The sequence below is a fragment of the Malurus melanocephalus genome, unplaced genomic scaffold (assembly GCF_030028575.1).
Source record: "Malurus melanocephalus ecotype Western Australia unplaced genomic scaffold, MMel_1.1 scaffold_309, whole genome shotgun sequence".
Taxonomy (NCBI): Eukaryota; Metazoa; Chordata; class Aves; order Passeriformes; family Maluridae; genus Malurus; species Malurus melanocephalus.
The window spans coordinates 428677-453545 of NW_026623541.1; the positions used below are offsets into that span (position 1 = coordinate 428677).

At 40.1% G+C, this 24869-nt stretch overlaps 1 protein-coding gene across 2 annotated transcripts in view; it reads left to right on the top strand.

The window, feature by feature from the left end:
- Positions 1 to 217: 217 nt before the first annotated feature.
- Positions 218 to 24869, top strand: part of TMEM108 (transmembrane protein 108) — a 158614-nt gene continuing 133962 nt past the window's right edge. Inside the window, exons 1-2 of one of the 2 annotated variants that reach the window (XM_057377290.1) lie at positions 218 to 276; positions 7963 to 8092. The gene's annotated coding sequence lies outside the window, so the exon portion shown is untranslated. Of the gene's footprint in view, positions 277 to 321; positions 393 to 7962; positions 8093 to 24869 lie in introns of those variants that run through there. The other variant, XM_057377291.1, reaches the window with a different exon arrangement.

Genomic DNA, 24869 nt, shown 5'->3' on the forward strand with positions numbered 1-24869 from the left:
CCCTGCCCCTGGTCCCCGACAGCCGCAGCCGCCGCTCCTCATTGCCATTCGCCGCCGCTCCGCGCCCCCGCGGCGCGACCGCCGCCTCCCCCGCCCTGCCGCAGCCACGGACCCTTCCCGGGGAGAGGAGGGGAGGGGAAGGGAGGGGAAGGGAAGGGAGGCCGGGCCGGCGGAGCCCCGCCCGCCGCCGGGCAGCAGCAGCAGCAGCAGCGGAGAGCGGCGGAGGGTGCCCGGCAGCAGCAGCAGCAGCGCCGCTCGCTCCGCAGCGCAGGGGAGGTGAGCGGTGAGCGGCGGGCGGCTCCTTCTCGCCGGGTTCGCTTCGGCGACACAAGCTCCGGAGCGAGGGGTGGCACAGGGATGGGGCTCCGCTCCTGAGACGCGTTCGTTTATCGGTTTGTCTTCTTCTTCTTGTTTCATGAGGGATGGTGTGAAGTGGCAGCAGCCCGCTGGTTTGCGCCCGTAGTTTAAGGAGCATTGCGTTGTTACTGTCCTTCTGCAGCGTGGTGGGCTCGGTTCTATGTGAATAAGCAGTTTCGGGGGTGGGCACGTAGTGAAAATCGCGTGTGGATTATTCCCACTCTTTTCGAATGGGTGGGAGCTGTGAGGGAAGGTGACACTAGTATCTATCATGGCACGAAAAGCATCATATCTCTGGTAGAAGGCAGGATTTCYTTTWTTATTATTATTTTTTGTTTTTCAAGCAGAAATTACAAGGTGCTCGTCACGACCAGTTTGCAGAGATGTGTATTGGAAATATACAGCCAGAGGCACGAAACTGCTTCATATYATAATGAACTGGGAGCCTTTGGCTCGCATGTTGTATTTAAAGTAGAATATGTRAGACGGCATCCTTCTTTAAAGATGTCTTGAAGTGTAACCACAGAAAAAGCCTGTTGTAGTAGTGATAGGCAGTTTACTAGAGATAGCCTTCATGTATTTCTCTCAGATAGTGGGAGGAGCCAGATGACTGTTTCAGCAAAATATTTTAAAGCATAGATTGCATAGATGGTYGTAACAGAGATAGAACAACTATGGGTAAGTAAGGTTTGAACAGATTTATATGGGAAAAATTGGGAAGGAAATTGAACCATGCTATGAATAAATGGCCATGCTTGTGCAGCAGAACTACGAAATATGTACTGTATCAGAGAAAATTCACCTATCTCAACTGCAGGAAGCAGTCAGGCATTGAAGGTCTATGGAGGGAGTCCTTTATATGGAGAGGCTGCTGTGGAAAAAGCCGCTAATTAAAGCAAGTAGGATCAGTTCCTCTTTATCCTATTGACAATTTAATGTTTAAAAATGACCCTTTGACTGACTGAGGAAGTAAATCAGCAATAAGAATGAGCTTTTGATGAACGAGGGTGTCATTTTACACCTGGTCTTTATTTTTGGGAGGTGTAGGGAGAGAGGGGAWGGTGTGCAAATTAGTGGATTAAGGAATGGAATTCAAAAGAAAATTTTTTGTAAGCAGTCATTTTCTGCTAATGCTTTGCAGCACTACCTCTGGAAGGCAGATGCAACTGTACAAATCTATGTCAAGTTCTGACTCTTATGTTTGCAGAGAGATTTTAACCAGATAATTTGCAGGAATAGATAACAGTATAGTAAYAGTGATTCTACCTGTATCTGAAGATATTTTAGTGACTTAAAAACTTAACTAGATCTAAAACTGCACATGCAAGCAGTTGGCTATTGCCCACTATGCTGTTGTCCCAGAGTGACCTATTCCCCTCTAGTTTATACGTCAGGCTTACTGGAAATCATAATCATAAAGTAATGTTTCATGTAGATGCAGTGAAATTTTTAATTTTTATGCTGTATTTCTTGCCAGCTATTCTGATTGTGGTGGACCATGCTAATCAACTGTGTGAACACCAGTTATTCCCTTAAAAAAAAAAAAAAAAAAAAAAAAAGGTTACTTCTGAGGGTTTGAAAACGGCAGAAACACCTTTAATCCTATTAGAACTGATGGAATTTGCTCTACCCTTGTAAACTGATGTTCCCTAGACTAATGCCAGGTATGGAATAGTTTGAACTTTCGTCTTTCCACTGGAGGGATTAAAGAAAGAGGGAAGCCAATTACAAGTGTTACAATAGGAGAGATGCAATTATGTGATTGCACCCAGGATCTGCTGTTACAACAGCCTAATGCAGAATAAAATAAAATTTAAGCTTATTATTGACAAAATCTTCTATTTCTGCTAAAAAAAACAGATGTGTCAATATAATGCTGAAATATCTGCAATATTGTGCATATATTAAAGAAATTTTATGTATTGTCACTGCCTTTAAAAGTTTGAAAACACTGGGCAATCTTTCCTTCCTGGCAACAGGAGGCAATATTCCTAAGTGCTTGTGCCGTAGCATCTGCTCTGGTGCTGCCTTCCATTGGAGGTCTAGCCAGGGCTGAGTTTTGCCTTAGCAGGCAAAGCTGAATCAGCACAGATTACATTTCTTCACAGCCTGCAGCTCCCCAAAGMAAGAGTTCAGCTAAGCCAAATCCCTCAGTAGCCATGCAACAGACCTCAGCTGCATCAACAAAAAACAACCAACTCATGCTCCAGTCTAGCTCACAGGATTATAGGTAGACCAGAAGTTTTGGCCATTCTGTAAATTGGATTAATCAGTTGCCAGGTATATAGAGGCAATTAATGTAATAAAATCTAGCGTATGTTTGCAAATCATTTATTCTCATCAGAGTTAGTGGATCTGCGTAAAAAACTTTCCCTGACTTATTTTATGACATCTTTGCTTATACAAAATATGAACTGGTAGGCTTGGCTGTACTTACTAAACAACTAAATGAATTAATAAGCAACATATGATTTTTTTTTTATGAATAGGTACTAAGATTTTTCATCCAAAGCTCAGCTGTGTTGTGGAGCACAACTAAAGACAATGTGGTGTCTACAACAAATATCCTTTGAGTGACAGGTAGAAATTTTATGACTGTGATATTGAAGATAGTTAGCTTAAAATCAATAGAAATTAAAGTGGACCAAAACCTCTTGTTATTCCCTGAATTATTTCAAAGAAACCTCTAGGCACAGCTACTGGTGGGTATTTGCAAATGATGATCTGGAGATATGTGCTAGCCACAGTAAATACACAAAATAGGAAGAATGAAAATCTCTTAAGCTTTTAACTCAGCATTCACAAAGAGRAAGCTTCATAGCCAACTCTCTTGTCTGACTGAAGACTGTTTTATTCTTCAAAAGAAACAAGAGTGAGTGCAGGTTACAATTTTGCATCTGCTTTGTTGTCTGTTATAAAAAATAACTTTTCAGACTTCGTGTTTTAGATAGTAGGACTCAGAATGTTGAAGTTGGAGGTGTTACCAATAGATYTTTAGAAACAGGAGTGTGGTAACAGTTGAAATGAGGAGTGATGGGTGTAGGAAAGAATGACCTATCTCTTGCTCCTGGCTGATGGAGGAAATGAATTATGCAGAACATTTAGCCACCTCTTTGGGCAAGGACATGATACATCTCTGCTTGATTCTGAGTAATCCTTGCCACTGACAATGATATATGTAATCCATAGGTAGAACATTCATTGTGACCTTTGGTTTGCTGATAGCATTTCCTGAAAGAAACATGAGTTGGCATGCTTGCCAGTTTTCCTTTGAAAAGCTTTCTGGAGCTGGGTAAGGGTCCAACTTGTTCTTTATTATRGCAATGAATTCTTTATGCTTTCTCTTCTCTCTTTCTGCTTCGGAAAAGCAGGTTTTATCCAGTGTGCTGGGAGGCTGASGGAAAGATTTGCTAAAAATTGCCTYRGCAGTCACCATTTGGGAGCATGATATGAAGGGCAASACATAAATGTAATTCTACAAGTGGRTAATGCATTAAATGCTGAAAGTACAAGCACTGATCTTGCAGTGAGCAGCAGTGGTCACTGGAGCTTTTCTCCTAAGAAAAACATAAAAGGAGAACCATGATTCTTAGAGTAAAGAGCATCTCTAACATCTAGGTACATTTTCAAAGTCATTTTTTCATCAGTTCATTCCATCTATGAAGTGTGGAGACCTCAGCTAAAATTCTTGTACCACTGTTCAGGATCAAGTTTTTAATTTAACCAGATCAGTAGCATACTATGGTGAATGCGTTTTTTAAGATCAAGTAAATTTTGGAACAGGTCTCTGTTTACAGGGTCATAGAATTGCTGAGGTTGCAGGGACCTCTGGGGGTTTTGTGGTCCAATCCTCTGCTCTAAACATCTAAACAGGTTGCACAGGACTGTGTGCAGCTGAGTTTTGAATGTCTCTGGTCTCGGGTTGGAGACTCCACAGCCCCCCCGAGTTGCCTTGTACCTGTGTTGGACCAACCTCACAGTGAGAATTCTCTTCTGTTTAATTGCAGTTTCTTGTGTTTYGAGTTGTGCCTGTTTCATCTTGTTCTTTTGGTGAGCCCCTGAGAAGAGCCTGGAGACATCTTTGCTGTCCCTTCCTTGTCACATGGTCATGCTCTTTGTTTCTGGTCAGCTCATCCATTGAGGGTCCTGGTTCTTTCTCTGCTAATACACTTAGCCAGCCAATTACCCTCCAACCCCTGCTAGCACAACAGGAGAGGGAGGGCTAAACAGAAAGGCAGGAGGAAGAGAAAATGACAAAGGGAAAAGAGTAGGAGAGTGGTGAGAATGTGCAGGGGAATGCAGGCGTCTGGAGACATTATGTTGGTTTGCCTCAGCCCCAGGTTTGCCTCAGCCCCATTACACTGCTGTTGAGGGAAGACCACATGTCAATCCACAAGTGCTCTTGTTCCTGGTGATTTAAGAAGGATTTAATGCATCCTGTTGTTAGAAACAATGACATTAGTATGAGTCAACAAGGATGTGTGAGTTTTTTCTCTGAGGTTGGTATATATGCTTCCAGGGCAGCCAGGGATTTTCAACAGTCTTTGAAAYGGCATAAATTCGGGCGGTTTTGGTATGATTTAATAAAAGGTTTGGCTGAGCAGCTCACTTCACCTTTTTAAGGTGTCTATTAAGTCAGACATTTTCAGGAAGATCCTTCCAGTAAAGCCTGAAGAAGTAATAATAGTTTTATGACAAGCCACTGGTACAGTATGGTAGTTATGGAAGACATGGGTGAGAGAAGCTTTCTGTGGTCACTTAAAGGATCACAGACACTCATATGTTAACCCTGTGGTGGTCCTTAGAATAGATGGTGCAGGACTCCATTTAGGAGTCCTTTATGGTGGTCATAAAATGGAGGTTGTGCAGTAAGGTTGATTCTGATGTTTCATAACACATGTCTGCACGTACATGGGAGCGTATAACTCCTTGTGTTTGGAAATCACACCGGGAGTCTTTCACAGCTCAGAAGTAGTTGCAGCTTGTCCTTATCATTCGTCCATATCCACATCTGTAAATGTCACTCAAAGTGTAAATAGGTCACTCAAAGTCATTGGTGCAGTGCCTGTCTACTCTTTGTACTTTTTGTTTTTTCTTCCAGAAGATTGAAAGTCACCCAAGAAACACAAAATATTGTTTTCCTTTCCAAAGTCACCAGAGTTATTATCCATGTGATCCATGCAAAGCTGTTAGAACAATGGCATCAGAGATCCCTTTACCTGCATCCAGGCACATGCCAAAGCTAAGAGCCAGATGTCCCTTTTCTTACCCTGCTACTTCTTTCTGCCAAATCGAGTGATCTTAGTTCATGTTTTGGTGAAGCTCCTCTGCAGCYCCACCATTCAAAGGACAGCACCCACGCACCTCTGTCTGAGCCCTGCTTGCTTTAGGACCCCTTGGTGCTACAGGGAAACAGAGATTGATCACTTCCTCACAGAGATGATTGGCTGTGTAGAGCCAAAAWTACTTGTTGGCWGCCTCTCCTGACCTACAGGCTCTGGTCCATCCAACAGGTCTGAGCTGGCAGGAGGCTTTAATGTGTTAAGACCAGATTTGCCTATTTGAAGGTATTTGACATTATGTTGGATTTGTATTCTGTAAGAGAGATGCAGTATTATGCTAAATCCCAACACAAGCGTGGTATAGCAATTGTAATACATAGTGGAATTGCAATGCGAGCTGCTTCCCCGTGCCAGTCTCTGCATGCTCTACTGTCATGAAGAAGGAGGATTTGTCCTAATTAGAGAGGTCCAAAACCGTGGGTTGAATACAAATATTGCCTGGAAATGTTCAGATAACCTGTGTAGTTTGGCATTTTCAGTATTTTTTTTCCCAGCAGTTTGTGTTGTGGTGCTTAATTTGCAAGAGTGTGTGKTGTATCTTTTCCCCTTTTTAGGTCATGACTGTTACTTTGTCAAATGCTTCTGAAGGACAAATCTTTTACCTCACAGAAACTTAKTCCTGAAACTTATTGGGAGTAAAAGGAGAGCCTGTGTGATGTTGGTCATTATTTGGAGATTCAAAATCAAGGATTCTAGGGTAATTGTGTGTGACTCAAGATCTGTTTGAATCAAGGAGGAGGCACAGATCCCATAAAGCATCTCCCAGGGTCAGGGCTTTAACTGGCTCCATCAGGAGTTTCAGGTTTGAATAGCAAGATGTAACRTGTGCCATCAGTGTGTGGCATGCCAGCTCTGCCATGCAGAGTTGGGGTGGCTTTTTGTGCCACCCTTCATGGTGAGAATTCACATCAGGATATAAAGCTTCAAGCGGTTCATGAAGTGTCACCACTGATGGTTTTTAGGCATTCTGACTGAAGTGTGTTAATTTTCAATTTTCCATAATAAAAAAGGGAGGGGGAGGGCAGCCTATGGAAGATGTCTATACTACAAACCACCTATACACAAAGATATGCTAACCTTAGAAATACTCATAAACGAAGTGTGTTTCTGTGGAGGGCAGGGACAGCTTTTAAGCAGCAGGAGCCAAAATGTGGAAAGCAGCAAATACACATCTCATTTTCTGTGCCATGGTGCTGGAGCCAGGGGGGTGGGGTGAAGTCTCATAATGAAACAGTTGTTTGAGCAGTAGAATACAGCTCAGCAAAGCAGCTCTTGAACTAACATGGGCTGCCTGTCTGCCAGTGAACAGATAATTGCACTCCRTTGTTTAATTGAACTTCCATGAAAACTGAAATATGTTTTTGTGAAATCCACCACGAAAAYGTGTTCTGCTTGTGGGTCYTGCATATAGGGRTCAAGGTGTTGGGGATGGCTGTGAGGTACAGACGTGATGCTCTATGTGCTGAACTGTCTGCAGTGCGAAGTCAAGCATGTATAAATAACTCCCTCATGGCTTCACAGAGGAGAATTGTACTGTGTAAGCAAAGAACCTGTTGCTTTTTTTTTTTCAGAGTTCCTTTTGATTTGGGTGACCAAATTTAGATACCTGGAAGGCACTGTAGCTCTGGATACATTTGAGGAATCTCACTGTGATTTGCTGAGCAGTTAAAAAAAAGAAAAAAAACTCTGTCTGAATTTTCCTACTGTCCTACTAATTAATTTTGTTCCTGAAAACCTTTGAACAGTGCCAATGTCACTTTTTTGGAAGTTTTTTCTTTTTTATTACATTAATTGCTGAATATAAATCTTGGCCACTCTGGCAGCCTTCAGTTTCTCCGATTACTAACATTCTTATTCCGGAACTAATATTTAAATTGAACTTAGTTTCCTTCCAGAGGAATTAGCCTTTAACAGATAAATTAACAAAGAAATTGACAAATCAGAGATGAAAGCTATACCATGTATTTTTGTTCAGTGTTTGAATTTCATAAAGTTAGGAGCATGTTTTCAAATATACAGGATATCCACATATGGAATGTGACAATCTGGAAAGTCTGCAAAGAAAYACTGAAGAGTCTTCTACTTATACTCCCGAAAATCAATAACCTACAGAAACAATGTGGTCTGTAATCCATTACACTGAAAGCTCTGGAGAGCAATAGGAGTCACATGGCACAGAGCCACATGTATTTAAATTGAATGCCTTATAAAATGAGATGAATAAACATCTTGGAATAACACACCCACTTCTGTAAATTTACAGGTTGCACCAGCTGGCAGCTTAAAAACAAGAAGGCAGGAATCTGGAAGAYTTTTTATCACCAGGAAGATCTGAAYTAGTGGACTCTATGGATATAGATATGTTTGAAGGCATCTGCTCTTCCCAGTACAAGGTAAGGCACAAATAGATTTCTCTGCCTGTGTGTTTCTGTTCTATGCAGTGCAGCTGTCTTTTGTGGCACTGCCCAAAGCGGTCATGGAGGTGTTCTCCAAAGCCACTTGTTCAGCCCACACTGCTAAGATCTGTGGYCAGTTATTAATAACAATGTATAAAGGGATGATGTGCAGATCCAAAAAAGCCTCCAGTTTCAAAAGGCAATGATAAATTTGGATGCTTTGGGCTGGTAAAATTCAAAGTTTTATTATATGAAGTATCTATTCATATAGCCCTATAGCTATAATATATGTTTATTTTTAGCATGTACTTATAGAAGACCTTCCTCCTCACCTAAGGCATTTTTTTTATGGGGTTATTAATTGCTGTAGATTGAAATAGACTTGAAACCTGTACTTGGTGTAGTGGTTAATCATGAGAAAACTCTCTAAACTGGATGCCAGAAAATGTCTTTGACTGGAAATGCAAGTTGCGCCATTTTCTTTCTACAGTTTTAGCTGTCTTTCATTTTCAGGATTGTTATATGGTTTGCTTACAAAATCTGCTTAATTTTCTCCCTACCTGTAGAAATAATTACTTTTTGATCTAAGCTGAAGKTGGTGGAGAGCTTGATTCATTTTCTGGGCATCTTTTGCCTGATGCCAGATATCACTGTCACTTATTCTGAATGTTTCCTTTACTGAGTTGTTCTCCTTACTGAGTTATTCTCATGGAAGGTACAGAACACAGATTTTCAAAAGGTTACTTGAAACTGGTAGAAACACTTGAGAAACACATGAATGGAACTTGTTTTAAAGTAAAATTTTGCATTTTCAAGATGATGTAGTTCTGCGTGTCTGGGGAATAGCTATGTGGGAGTTCTTCATATTTTAACGATTCTGATCAACACAAGTTTGCTACAAAGCAAATGCAAAACCATAGCAGCTCAGGAGCTCAAATCAGGCAGCTGAACAGTTGGAGAAAGAGACAGCTGCAACTGGGCTTAGCTGGTGTCTGCTTTAACCCAGAGAGGCTGAAGCGAGAGGACYTTCAGCTCAAGTCAGTGTGACATTTCATTTCTCTATTTTTGCCAGCCAGTGTTAAATGGTAGGGGAAGAATCCTGTGCAGTGCACTGCCATTCCTTCAGTTCTGTGTGGAAATGTGACCACCAGTGTCATCAATCTGCCATTTTCACCAGTGTGAGATTACCACTCAGTCTCCCTTTGTGGAGTAACTAAATTGAAGAGATCCTGAGGTGGGGAATGTAACAGCCTGTTGCACAGCATCCTGCAGAAACAGAAGGGCTCCCTTGCATGCCAAAATAACAGGAATGAAATGTATAAAGTATTCAGAAAAGGCAAAGGTAGCAATAGCAAATACAACTTAAAAGGAAAAACACATTCAAACTCTTGAGTACTTGAGATACTCCAGTACTTTTCCATAATTATTGTTAGAAAGGAATGTACATAGATCATAAAAAACCTGGTCTAGACAGCAGACACTTCTCTGGAGAGTTTCGTTTCCCATACCAGATGGTTGTGTAACCCCTGGTGTCCACACTCAAATGCTCCAGTGGAATYTGTATGGCTCCCACAAGCACAAATGCCTGCTGGTCTGTGCTTTCATGTTTGAGCACCTTTACCCGAGCTGCACACGGGAGGGGCAGGGAATGACAGCTTTGGCTTTGCATTTGTGCAGTGGCAATACCATTCCCTGTGCCACCTTGCCTGATTTAATCGGTTCCTTCTCTGGATCAGAGCTCCTGAGTTTGTGCTTCTTGGCACAGCAGGGGCCCAGCCTTGGCCAGGGCCTCTGGCTGTTGCGTGGCCAGTAATCCTTCCAAATAGGATTTGCATTCTTGCAGCAGCCGTTCTGGGGACACAGAATGAATACATGGAGGCAAATTGTGCTTACACAGACATAGCTCGAGCCCAGCCATTCAGAACACCAGTCAATGACAGAGTTGCACACAAATTGAGTATCTGAGTATCTGAAAAGAGCTTGTACTGGTGGCTAAGAAAAATGTACAGGGTCAGAGYATTCTGCAGTGTCTTAGTTACCTGGATTTATTGGTGCTGCTTCTCAGCAGAAATGTTGTTAGAGCCCCGGAGGTGCTTTGTTACTTTTCATTTGCCAAAGGCTGCTGTCCCTGCAGTGTGACARGGAATGGAAATGTGAGCTTGCAACGCAGCTGCTTCTGTGAACAGTCTTGGTCTTCACTTTAAACTTCATTGCTCTTTCAGTGCTGGGCACTCCCTTTTTTAAAGCACCTGAGATGATCTACTATAGTGACTCTTGTGTTGATATAGTATATATAGTGTAGTTTATATAGTATTTGTTGCATAGTGATTCTTGACCACTCTAGTCTGTGGCTGCAGGATAGAATAAATAACTGGAGGTAATGGTGGCTTAAATCAAAGCCAGACTCTGAATTCTTATGCTTTTATATTGTGTTTTATTTGTGGGCATTATTCTTGATAGTCTTTTGTCTCTGTTTACCTGTCTTTGGCTGAGAAATGATTGAAACACCAAGCATAACTTAGGAACTGAAGGAAAAAGCTACCTTCTGGTTTATACCCAACACAGATATTCCAATACTATGAGTTTCAGTTAATATTCATTTCATGAAAATTAAAGCCTGAAGAAGCATTTAAAAACCTCTCTAAAGTTCTAGATTAGAAAAGTTAAAAACTGAATGAATATTTTCTKCAACCCATCCAAATGTTTTGTAGCTCTAGTTTTGTTGTGGGTGTTTTGTTTGTTTGTTTTCTCACTAGAACATAAGGACACATTTTTTTCTCCATATTGAAACACTGGTAATTTTTAATTGAAACATTTATTTTTAAGCTTAAGGATAGCTGAATCAAAATTAGTTCACTTTGCTAGGAGTTTGCAGCTCAGCGAAAGATTTCCTTATACTTAAATAAAAAAAATATTTTGCTTATGGTTTAGTCCTGTCTTTCTCCTTTCTGGTGCACTGAATTTTATGTTCCTATTACTCACTGTTCTAGTAGTGCTTAGGGATCCCAGGCCCTGATGAGGCCTCAGTCATTCTGCATACTGTGCTGGGTCCCACACAAATTGGAAATGCATCTTTCTGCGAAGAACGTATGATCAAAGAGGCAAGAAAGATTAGATGGGTATGACCCAGGAGCATAGGGACAGTGAGACATTTTTCATCAGTGTGATAAGTAGTRCCTTCAAGAACCTGCAGGCAGCCATTTACATATACAACTCTGYAGCCTTGAGGTGATCGTGTTTTAAGGTGGTGAAGAATCAAAGCATTTCACAAGCAGGTGGGGAAGGAACAGAAGAATTGCCCATTGTGTCACTACAGTACTCCCTCTATGATGTTTTGATTTGAATATGAGCAGTTTGAYTTAAATCAGCTTGGAAATGGGAGCAGGTTCTTTTCCTTCTGGAAGTGAGTGTGACATGCATCTTGCCTGTCCTGCTGTGTAATGTGTCCTGACATTTGCTGGCACAGTAAGTTCTTACTAACTGCAGTGACACTTGCCCCGTGTGACATAATTCAGAACACTTTTTCATAATACTTCCACTTGAACTGAAAGCAGCCAAACTGTCTTTTCTAATTTCAGCCCTCTTGATCCCTTGTCCCCAGTGATAAGCTCTGCTTTGCAGTGTTTCCCAGTACTGCCTGAAGTAAAAAGATGAGATAGCTAGCAATCCAAGGTTTTTCCCTTGTTGCCACTCAAGAGCATGCTAGAAGTCACTGATCCTTTATGAGCTTCATCCTGAAGGAATTGGCTTCACAAGTTACCCCTCCCAAAACAGACATTAAGATATAGAAATAACAACAGTCACCTAATAATAAGGTGTAATTGTTCTTGCCTGTATTACTACTAACATTGACACCAGACACAGAATATTATACTCAAAACTCATCAAAAGAAAAATGGTATGAACAAAGATCAGAGTCTAAACACTCAAAAAGCATTTTTCTAGTTTTTATATGGGAAAACTTACAACCTCATTTTCAATTTGTTTCTCAAAGGAAAATATTCAGTATTCTTTAGTAAAGAATACTTAAACACTTGTTGCTACTTATTCTTCTATTCAAGCACCATGTGAGATGTGGCTGTCATTTCTTGACGACTACATGGAAAATAAAGATAATAATTCTTTTGATAATATTCTGTTCATGTTGATGCCACTGGATGCACATAATTCACTCAACTTGGTGATCTGTCCCTGATAAGTTTGATTACTATTTCTAACAGTAAATGATAATGTATCTTTTGGGGGGTATGAGACAGCGGAGATGAAAAGTCTTTGGGTGCAGTTAAATGTTGTAAAGTGTGGTGGGTAATTCACCAGTAAGTGAAGGAAGTTTGGGAGTATGGAGTCTTTTTCAGTATCTGGTATGAAAATAATCTGGCATACTGTGTAAGCTCAGACTGTGAAATACAAGTAAAATATAATCTTGCTGTAGGACTAATCTAAGGGTGTTCATCAGTACTGGCAGAAAGAAAGAAGCACAAACGTGGCTGTGCAACGTGTGTAGTGCTTCCTCTGATTTTTTACCAAACACAGAAATTATAGCTGGGAGATTTTTAGCTATTGAATTATTTAGCCTCAGGTTCCTCACAACCCAAAATGAGCCATAGCTTTGAGGACAACCAGGTRTCAGCTGTGGAGTGGGGAAATGCCCTTATCCCACTCCACATACAGATGGCCACTGAGATTAGCCCAGGATCATGCAAAGCAGAGAACTAAATTCCACTTCTAAAACCAAGCACCAGACCTGGCTATCTCTTACATCTGTGGTCTGATCTTTCTGCAGAATGAGTGGGCCATTCAGTTAGATTAAGGATCAGTCTGTTAAATTTCAGCTGTGCATTTCTAGGTCAGATTTAAAGTGAGTAGAAAGGTCACACTTCAACTATTTGCTCTTTAGGAAGAGAACTGAAAATAGTAAATGGAGTACAGAGAGCTACARAAATTCAAGGGAGATTCACTTTTCAAGAAGCAGGCCATGCTGAACTTTTAAACTCTCGTCCTTCTGCAAAGGTGAAGTTGCAGCTGAGACAGCATCACCTCRTGCCAAAGAGGTCCCTATAAATGAAGATCTTCATATGGGAAATTAACTCAGTATAGAAAAGRTATACAGGGTGACTTGTGTATTTGTTTTTGTACCTGTGCTATTAATTACATGTTAAATAACTAAAAATGAATTTTAAAAGCTTTATTTGTGATTTAATCTTTTATTTTTTAGTTCTGTTTTCCTCTTGTTTCTTATTCCTCCTTATGTGCATGTGGTGAATTTTAGATTTAGTTAGATGTTAAACTGSTTAAAAACAAGCTTTTGCAAAAGCAAATGCAAAGTAACATTCTTTTTAAAAACCCATCTTTTGGCATTTAGCATGCCAACAGCAGTGCTAGGAAGTCAAGGGAATGCCTGCAAGTAGGAAAGCAGAAGCACATCAAGTGAAGTTTCACAAGYGAAAGCCAGCATCCTCTTTTGCAACTAGTTGGGGATGTTTATGGCTGTGAAAAGCTTGCTGACTGCCGAGTTGTTGAATCAAAGTGYTTAAAAMGTTGGGAAGGATTTTGACTCCTAAATGTTCTGTAAAAGCCTGTTTTCATGCATTTCAGTATGGGATTCAAACTGCTGGCATTTTTGTGAATGTCTACAGGCATGAGAAACTGATAAGTATGCTAGACTATGTCAGAAGAAGGCACAGTGGTTGTTTTTTGCTATAAAGTGAGACAAAGTTGATCTGAGCATGGTCTTTCCCACAGGATCTGATTGGGCTTTTTTTACATGGCTTTATCTAATTTCATCATTATCCACCTTAAATCTTTCCTTTGGTTGAATGGAATAATAGCTTGAAATGAGGGGTGGAAATATATATGCAATAGCTGAAGCTCCAGATTGTTAAAAATGCAGAGTGCTGCTATTATACAACTTTGGCCTAGCTTGAACAACATGATCAGCAGGCAGTATTGTCTAGGCATCCTAGTGAGCTACCAAATAAGTATTTAATACCCTAAATCCTCTATTGTGGTTGTCTTTTGTATGCATCAGTGTCATAACTCRTGTTGTCTTTTATAAGTATTCAAAGAAAAGATTGTTGCTTATTTTAAAGTTGTGTTTTGTGTCCTAATCCTTTTTTTTTTTTTAATACTCTGAAGAACTGTACTTCTTGCTCATTTAGCTGCATTCACTGCTGATTTTTCTTGCTCAGCTTAGTCAAATTTTAGAGGTAGGATATATTGTCTATAAACTAGAGTAGTTCATCTGCTCTGCYTTTTGTGTTGAATATTTTTTAATTTTCCACACCATTGTCTGGAGGTGGCTTTCAAAGCTAAGAATGAGTTTTCAGAGAGTCACCTTGTTCTCTCCATCTTTCTAATTTGGTCTATTAGCTGCCCATGCCTGATCTTATGGTAAAGGCAACTGTTCACCAAAAATGGTGCACGTAAAATCATGTTCTCAGAGCTTTTCTTTAAAATGAAAGATGTTTTACCTATCACAATAAAGACATTAATTTGCAATTGTTTCTTTCTCTTTTGAAATGTCATCCTCATGCCCTTGAGTATAATCTCTCTTAACATGATGTCTTAGGCAGACAATGTTTACTTTATTTCCTGATTCTGCCACAAAGCCTAATAGCTTTCAGAATGGAAGTTGTCAGGTACCAATTGGCAGGAACCACCACACTTTTGTTTTGTACTTTCTTTGGCAATTTAATCATACCCTACTCTTCAGTTTTATGTTTCTCAGTAGCAGTTTGCATCTTTTTTCATCTTTCATTAAGGCAAGACATCATTTATGTCTTGCTTGATTTTCCCCTTTTGGAGGATGTGACATCTTTCATCCTTCCCCTTAGGCTCTTGAAATTCTTCCTTCATCTTAMTGAACCTTTCCAGGTTAATTTTAGTTGTCTGCTTACGGGTGATCARTCTGTTTTTATCCAGCTTTACACTAAGTGGAATCTTCTTTGTGTTTCCCTCCTGGGACTGTCTCATCCCTTGAACTTTTGCTCTGTGGAAAAGTAGAAATATTCTGTTTCTCAATCAGAAAAATACCAAACACATTTTCATGCCAGTAGGTAACTTTTTTTTGCATCTTATCYGAATTTGTATCAAATGGATTTATATGGTGTCTCTTGATCTAATGCTGGTATTCCTGTTGTCTTGTGCTAAACTTACCAGGCATGGGTAACATCATGTCTGTCTCTTGCAGCATCAARTATTTGTATATATGTGAGACTTCTGCTTTGTGCTCTACACACACTTGTATATAAATTCCCAGTGACTTTCTGCTGGGTATCTGCTGAGTTTCCAGTTATGTTCCATCCAGAATCTTTTCTAATTTAATGTCACTGCTCTCATGATTCAAGTTGCAGCACACCTGACTTCCAAGCTTGGAAGAGTGAAGGAAATTTGCAACTTGTTAAAAAAAGATTGGCAAGAAGTGGAGGTGGTAATTTTCAACAACCCAGCCAGCAATAGGTTGACAAATCCTAATGCCTGGTTTCTCTCTGATGGAAGTGGCACCATGTATTTTCAAGTAAGCTCAGAAATAAAATACCAAAATAGAATAATTGATGTGCTGTACACATGGCAGATCAGAGCAAARCAGCCCTAATGAAATAGCCATCCTTCCTCTCTTCATGTGAGCAGCTGCTGGGACAGAAGTGCTGTGATTTTCTCCTGCACAGGTAGAAAAGGYGCTGAAAAGTGATGTCATCAGGGAAATGTCCCATAAAAATTTCCCTAGAGTGTTGGCTTTCAAGTATAAAGATTGTCTACACTGATCAGTWGATCAGTCCAGGTATAGAAGAAGCCATTCTGCCTATTTTGCTGCAGATCTTTCCCTGCAAAACTGCAGAAAATTTCTAACTCTCTCAGATATCAGAGGCACTGTCTCATGTAAGGTGTGCATCTGTTTCAATGGAGCAAAAAGGAAATAATTGGCTTCTTTCCAAAATGTGTATTTAGTTTTCAAGAGTCATAGGGTACAGAGTACCAGCAGGGCTCCCGAAGAATGAGGTTTGGATAGATGGCTGCCAGCAGTGACTTTTTTTTAAAGAAAAGGTGATTTTAGATATCAGCAACTAATAGTWCAAAACCAGTCTAGCAGTCAGTCTGATAGCACAGCTGTTGGATTTTGGTGCCGAGGCGGGAGCTTGGGAGAGAGTTGGGGAAGGCGTTGAGGGGGTGGGAAGATAATTTTCACACTCTGCACAAGTAACATAAGCTCTGTGTTTAATCTAATATCCTGAAATCTGACATGGATAGCTTTCCTCAGGGGATATTCACAGACTAATTGTAAGCTCTTATGTGAGGAGAACTCACTGAAACTTTGTAGGAAGGGTAGCTGTGAAAATTTTTCCTCAAATTTTTCTTCAGTGCTTCTCATCTCCAGTTTAACCTCRTGTCCTACTGAATTGCCTTCATTTTCCCTGTCTGATATGAAATACATTAGTGGGTTATGACAAATACTCAGACCTGTTGGAACAATGGGATCATTTACTATTTTTGTTCAAACTTCCAGTAATATTGCTCAGTGGCTGYGGCATACAACCTCGCAGTGATGCARYGACCTAGTCTCARGCTTTCCAAGTGTGCATTAATTAAACTTCACAATACCCTTCTGAGGCAGCATCTGACCTGTGTTAGGCAGTGCCCTGTGAGTAGTAATCTTGTAATTATTGTAGCTCTTTATGAGTGGAAGTTTTATTTTCTTTATGGTGTTGGGTAAAGAGCTGGAAGCTGCCCCCATCATATATCATATATCCTCCTCACAAGGTCTTAACACTATGATAACAGGAATGACAAAAATAGAAACGATGAGTCTCAGATACTGGGAGGGTGATTTCATCATAGTGCAGGGTCTCTTCCCTTAGGGCCTTCTGTGTATTTGCTTTAATCTGCCTTCTTTCTACCTTTGTTGCACAGGAGTAGTCTGACTCTAAATCAAATTTTAAACTAAGGTAGTTGCAATAATAAATCTCTTCCATAGGGGGTTTGCACTGTCTTTCTTTGGAAGTYAGATGTACTAGGAACTATGTTGAACTACTTGCCGTGTAAAAAAGTAGTGCATGAAAATTGACAACATTCAAACACGTTTTTGGAATAGAATGTTTACTGATGTTGTAAGGCAACTTAATTCTATTAGATTAGTTGCTTGAAAATCAACTAAAACACAACAACTGGTTTTTGTTTCCCTCATCCCTGTGCCACAACCCTAAATTTTCTGTGTCGATGTTAAAATTTAAGATTTGCATTCTTCAGAAAGCCTGCACAATTTCACTCTAATACCACTTGGATCGTGCGAGGTGTAATCAGGTTTTTTTATACTGTATAATAATTTTTGCATTATAAATRCAGCAAAACTTGCAAAATGTGATAAACAGAGGACTGTTAAAGCTGATTTCTTTTCACTAGAGCTTGCAGTCTATAGCTGACAGCTGGGTGTGCATGTAACTAGGTAAAGGTCAGAAGTAATCCAGCACTTTGCATTCTGGCACTGCAAACCCTTTCTAAATTCAGTAACTTGCTGCAGAGGTGGGCTCTGTTCAGATCTCCCTCGTGGCATACATAATGTGAYGAGAAAAGTAGCTAATAAAAACTTAGTTTTTTGTTTTGAGAGGGTTTGCCTGAGTCCTGTTACTAGAGATCAGGCTGCCCACTGCTTTGCTTTAGCATCATCCAAAAATAAATACTGACAACTCCAAGACAACAGACTGGAGTGTGTTATCACCACAAATCCTGTTCAGGAACAGAAAAAGTAGCTGATACCRTAGTGCTGCATGGGAAGGGCAGGAACTGTTACAGACACAGGTTCTATGCACATTATTTCACTTGTTTCTGGGACCAATCCCACGGCTGAATTTATYTGCTCTGTCTCCTTCTGGTTTTTTGAACTGTGATTTATTCATTTTTAAGTTGTAATTTGCTTTTGGTTTTGTTTAATGTGGTGTTTATTGTTTTGTTTTATTTTGGTTTGGTTTGTTTTTTAACTTGACATTGGAGATACCACCTCAAGGGAATCCATAGGGGATTTTCTCCCATTTATGCAGCATTTTCTACTGGAAGGAAAATCAAGTCCTTACTCAGCATGAGGCAATCTTCGGTAATTCATGCCTTTATCTTGACTGCAGAAAACAGACTACATCATACACATTTTTGGCAAAGCCTGGGAGATCTCTTACTGAAATTAAAAGTAAATATTTTATTGACTTAAAGATTGAAATTGGTTTTGGTGGTTTTGTGCAGTTGTTTTCAAAGRTTTGGASAGGWTTGATCRCAGGAGAATGAAGAAGATTTGATASCAAGAAAATAGGGTTAATTARAACCTGTGGGGTCCTGTAAGGACCCTAAAGATTACTGAAGTAGGCATGAGTTTTGGTGAACATGGTTCTAGTCTCCAAAACAGTGACACCCCAAAGTGTGGGTAAAGTATTTGAAATTGTGCTTCTCCAGAAGTTGTCACTCATTAAAATAAAGCACTCTTTTTTTGTTTGTTTCTGTTTTGGAACTATTTGAATAAACATGAATGACATACTCTCCTATTTACTTGTGAACCAATATGTGAGATTTTGGTCCTGTGCTATTAATGATCATAGTTTTAATTGCCATGTTTTTATGCAGCACTTTTAGTTGGAATTCTTTTCTCAGAGGTTAKATTATTTTTGCTACTCCTATACTACASCATTGTTTAGCATATTTGAAAATTRTATTTTGTCCAAACTCAGAATTTCTTCTGTCAGTTTGCTGTACAACAGTGTTGTTGTATTACCGTATTTTTATAATCTTCTGAAGAACACCATCCTTTGATTCCAGCAGCACTTCTGTTTATTTAAAAGACTGGCACATTATAGTCTACTTCAAATCAGAAAAAATTAATGAACACTCCAGGAATATCAGGGATGAATGACAAGTACTRGTTAGTCATCTCCACAGATTTTCTCTCTGCTTCTTTTCTTTCATAGGAAGGAAAAACTCAACCAGTAATATTTTTATTCTCCCTTATTCAGTGAAGATGTAATTCAAAATGTAGTAATAGCTAACTGCAGAGTGTCACACAAGTCTAGTAAGATAACAAGTTACCTTAAAAACTGGGAATCTTTCTGTGGTGTTTTTTTCATTCTGGACTATGAACTTTCACAGCTATGTACTCAAGCCAGTGTCCTCTCAGATATTCCCTCACCATTATCACAGTAAAGCAGTTTTGGCAAGCTCACTGTGTGGTATGGAAAGAGACTCAGGTTTCAAAAGAACTTATCTGTTCTGATCTATGAAATGAAATACCAGTAGTTTTATGGGGTTTTTTAAAATTAGTAATTACAGTGTGTTTATACTGTCTTTCAATTCACATAATTCAACAGCAGGTGATGGAAAGGTCCCTAGATAACTGGATTCATTGCCATGCCAAAGGATTGTTCCTGGTGTCACGTTTTCCACTGCATTGCCCAGTACCCTTTTTGGCAACTTGAAGGACAGATTGCCCATAATTTCCTTCTCCTGTCTAAATAATGTTCAGGTTCCTGCATGAATTTCAAAGAGAGGCTCATTCTTTGTTAAGTAAGTAGTTCATCAATGTAGAATGACATTTGCCGAGATGAATCCATATGTTTTGTGTAATAATGGAGCAGTTTGTAAATCTTAATGACTGGATGGTTAAATTGGAAGAGAAAGCATGTGACCCYTTGACTTAAAAGGTTCTGAAAAGGTAGAGGTGTTGCTTCTTGAGAGTCTTTTCAGGTGGTTTATTAAGTGATTGGTTTAAGGGCTTGGCAGTAAACACTGGGCTTTGTTTTTTCTCCCAGCCTCCTGGGAGAATTCAGTGGTAAGTAGGTTTCCTGCTTAGCTGGGAAAGGTTGCAGATTCAGTCCCTCATTACACAAGTGGCAGTATTTCTTAAGCAGAATTGCTAATGTCCTTGTAATCTAGAAAGAGAGGCTGATCTGTAGTAGGAGTCTTCTCCCATTTTATAACTCTTTATCTGCATGAAAGAATTGGCAGTCCCGCCTACTCATATAAAGTCATCTCAATCCAGGTAAAACTTYTTTTTCTCCTCTCTTCTTTCTCACAGCCCACTAGACTTACTCCTCAACTAAACCTTCACTTGTATTTAAAAGATTACTTTAAGAAGGTTTCCTTTACTTTTCACAAAATTACACTCAGTCTCTTCCAGAAATAATTTCCAGTGTGAAAGAGCTTCAAGTGAGCTCTTTCTTCAAGTGGAAAGTTTTTACACTCTTATTTAACAGAGGAAACATTGAAGAAGCTATAAAACTTGAGCCTCTGTGGTTTGTATTGTCCCTTAAACCAGCTACCATGACTGTTGTCTGAAGACTACAAACCAGCATTTATCTTGCTTGATTAGCCGATCCATCCACTGAATTTTGAAAATGAAGCTGCTTGCCCAGCCTTCCCAATTCTCGCCAGCTAATTACCTCTGCAGGATTAAAAGCAAACAAACAAAAAAAGGCARATKGTTTATGCYTGGTTTTGAAAARGGATGTTAGATATTCATTCCCRTTTGTTCTCATCGTTATGGAATTGTTCTGACAAAAGCACTTTGTTCGTGAAATAAGAGGAATGGAAGGGAGAGGGGAAGGCAATATTAACAGGACTGAGGGATGTGCATGTGACTTGGCAAATTGAGCAAGYGGAGAAGGTGGGGTCAGAGTTCCTGGCTGCACAGCTGATAGACTGATTGTCTCAGTTTGACTGATTTACTCTGTGACACAGAGTGCCTTGGCTCTTCAATATGTCCACCCATGAGAAGGTTATGTTACCTGATTTAATAAAGTGTTCTGCAGATTATTTTGTAAAATTCTTTGGGAAATTGGAATGAGAAGATTTATAGCTAGATACGTACAGATGTAGAAATAAATACAGATAAAAATGCATCTTAGCCTACTGCAGTTAGAGAGCACAACATTCCTGCCAGCAGTGGAAAGGACTGAAAGAAATCCCCTGGAAGCTGTTAAGTAATTTTTTGGATCTTTTCATACCCATACTRTATGTTACTTTTGTTTAGCAACAAATGTGGGCTAGTAGTGCAACTTAGTGCATGCATAGACGCGGAAGTGTGGGGAGAAAACATTGTTTGTTGAGGTTTTTTAATTCCTTTGTACTCTTAGCTTGACATTAGAACCAAAATTCGTTCTTTCTCTCCTCTAAGACCCTAGCTATTTACTTGGCATTAAGTCAGAGACATTTTAAATGAAAGAATTTCAACACCCAAKAATTACATCCTGAGGAGAAATAAAAAGGCTTTTTCAGGCATGCTTGAAGTTTCTTGAAGACAGGGTGTGGGTATATGGTTTCCTGGTCAGCTTCAAGAGGGCACCTTTTAGATGATTATAGCAGCTCTTCTCTGAACTCTTGCTTCTCCCATGGCTCATCAGTTCCATTTGAAAATCACTCAGATTTTAAACCATTTAATGACTCTGCCTTTAAAACTGTTTAAAGCTGTAGTGATCTGCCAAAAATGACACCAACCAATTCTTCTACAGCACTGTAGGATTAATTTCCCTTGCTTTGTATATTCCATGTATTTTTCCTTTAGATTCCTTTCCCTCTTCAATTTCAGCTGTCATTGTGCCTGTGTCATTCAGATGGAGCTAGAAATCAAGAAGGGAGAGTTCCCTTAAAGCATTTTTGCTACACCCTTGAGAGAGAAGCCCATTGGTGTGTGTCAGCAGGGARGCAGGCAAGAGCTAACAGATGGCATGAAAGGAAAGCTAAGAAGCCATGAAGATACAAGGGAACAGTGTATGTCAGAGAAAAATAAGTAATATCAAAGCAATGTGCAGAGAAGGGAGACAGCTGATGACCTAAGGTGAAGGTGGTCAGAGCTTGAAAGTGGGCAAACACCATTCTTCTCTGGGATAAGTGTCCCATGGTGACCTGCAACTTCTGGGGGGAAACCTTTGGCCTCTTCACACTGCGCTAAAAGATGCTGGGTTTCCAGATCAAAATGTATAAAGACCTCTCAAGTACTTTGATTCATGTTTCTTCTTGAAGGTGTCCTGGGCCATTAGTACATGGGAACAAATTGAAAGAGGGGAGAATCAGGTTCTATATTAGGAAGAAACTCTTTACTGTAGACGGTGGTGAGATTTTGGAACAGGTTGCCCAGGGAGGCTGTGAATGCCCCAACCCTGGCATTGTTCAAGGCCAGGTGAGATAAGGCCRTGACCAACCTGGGAGATGTCCCTGCCCTGTTGGGTTTAGATGATCCTTAAGGTCCCTTCCAATCCCTTAACATCCTGTGATTCTATGATTAAGCCATGCAGTAAGGGAGGAAGCTACAGTGCTGGAGCTGGAAGGTGATTATTTTGCCCAGCCAGTGTGGCTGCATCAACATCAGTAAATGTGGCCARTGTCACTCTCAGGCCCTGAGCATAGATAGCTACATGCAGTTCATCCCTATATAATCAAATTTTTTTATAGTTTTTAGATAATAGCCACATGTAAACTGGTTGCTTGGGGTGATATCTGTAGATTGCTAACTCCCAATATGTGTCTGGGAATTGTCAAATCCAGGACAGTGACCCTTTGAGTGATTCAACAGCATTGGTGATTGAATTCTACGCCCAAAATGCAATAGGTTGGCCTTCTCTGAAGGGTATAGAAAGGGTTGRAAAGTTGACATTATAATTTTATAATGGAAGATCAGACAAGTGGTGAGGATGCTCTGTGAGACCCAATGATCCTGACAGTTCTTGTCAACCCAAAGTGCTTTGGGTTRACTTTACTTCACCTGCAGGAACTGAGAGAATATTTTGGGCAAGTTTTGCTTTTGAATATCTGAAGTCTGAGACTGAGGAGCTTGGTTGGAAAAGTGAACAGGGACAGATTGCAAGTCTTCCTCCACAGAACTGCTTCACTTTTTTTCAGAACTCTCTGCACAAGAGAAACAGAATTATTGAGCTTTATTCCATGAGGCTCAGTCATGAAACAAGACTAAAAAGAGGCACTTTTCTTTTGACTGCACAAGGAATTACACTTGCCAATGCCATTATGTGAATGTCATTCTAATGCCTATTTGCAGCAATGCTGTAAGCAAACTTATACCATGGTTTATTTCTAACTAATTAAAGTCTTATTTAGGAATGAGTAATTTGTACACCAGAATGATTTATTTATTTATTTATTTAAAATCACAGAGGTAGGCATTTCATACTGAGGTCTGCTGCTTCTATAATGCAACTTATTATCCCAAAAATGATCTGGGGTTGCTTCTCTCTGAATTCAACCATCTGTGACGTTAATGTTACTGCATTTTATAATTGGTACTTGATAGTTTAAGTGGATAATCAGCTAACACATAAATGCAGCTTACCAGGAAACAATTGCGAATTTAGGATAATAAGGCTGATTAAACACCACGTTATGCCAGTCTCATGCTAAGATAATTCTACTGAGTTGAAGTTGTACAAATAAGATGCACAGTGGTCAGGCAGACCCCCTTCACAAATGCTTGACTGCCTATCTTTGAGCAGACACTGCCTAAAACCTGTTAGTGAGGAAGATTATATGCTCCTCAAGTCTAGGATTCTAGACACTGCTTTCCTGAGRTCTTTGCTACTTCTTTCTTAGAGAAGTTTGAAAGCCAGTTAACAACATCTCACAGCAGTCATCATTTCAAACATTTCTTCTCCTGTTATCTAGCTCTTTATTCTAGATTAAACCATAAAGGGAGAACTATTTTGTCCTGCATTACATAAGCCTGGTGGCTTCTGGCATTCATGGGAATGCTTGTTTGCTGCTACAGCAGGTGTTACTGCTCCTTGGAGGAGGGAGCTGAGTAAATTTTTCTTGTGGATGAGCACAAGAACAGCAGCACCCAATTTGTGCAGGCTCTTAAATCAGGGCCCAAGCAGTGGAAGGARCCACGTGGTCCACTCAAGCTCTTAGGTAAAGGTGAACAAATAAATCTTTACATTACCTTTGGTGCAAGGCTTTGTGAGGACCAATTTAGTCTATGACACAAAAGATATCAGCCTTATTGTCTGGGTATCAAAGGGAGGTGACACAGAGCCTGGTGTGGAAGATGTTTTTGCTGGATATAGCAGCACAGGAAGGAGACCATTATTTGTAGCACAGGAAAGCCATCACGCACTCTTTTGTCCCAAGACAAAAAAGGCTTGTTCTGCCCTCTTTCCTATRGTATGGGGATGGAGAGCAAATGGAGAGAGTTCAGTGATGATAATTACAGGTTTGTTTTTTTTCTAGAGTGTGCCTCCCTAGTACCAGGAATTTCTACTAAAAAGATTGCCCTGTCAGTATCTTGTGCTGCTCTGGGACTCGMATAACCTGAATCGCTTGGATCCATTTCTCAGATTCCTCAGTACTTATTAGGCTCATGAAATCCACACACTCTGATGAGCAGTTAATGCTCTCTCCAAAAGTGCTGGCTGATCCCCCAATGCCTGTTTGGCACGGCCTTGACAACTTCAGTGTCACAGGAGCAGCAGCTGGGGCTGTGGGTTCAGTGGCCCTGTGATGGTTGGTTGGGGTGTGTCWGACTTGTGCTGTGTGTGCAGGGCTGTTTGAAGGATTAATTTACATCAGCCATGCAACTGAACTGAAGCTGGTGGTCTTCACTCTGTGATCATTACTCTGCCATGCTTCAGCACAACAAACTAATCATCTTATTCCCAGTTTATTTTTCCTCCCAAACATTCACCAATGGGAAAAAAAAATCAAAACAAAACATGAAAATAATGGAAGGACCTCCACAACTGATTGCAAGGGAAATAATGAATTAATTTCATTAACTTGCCTGTTCTAGTCTGTCTGGCTC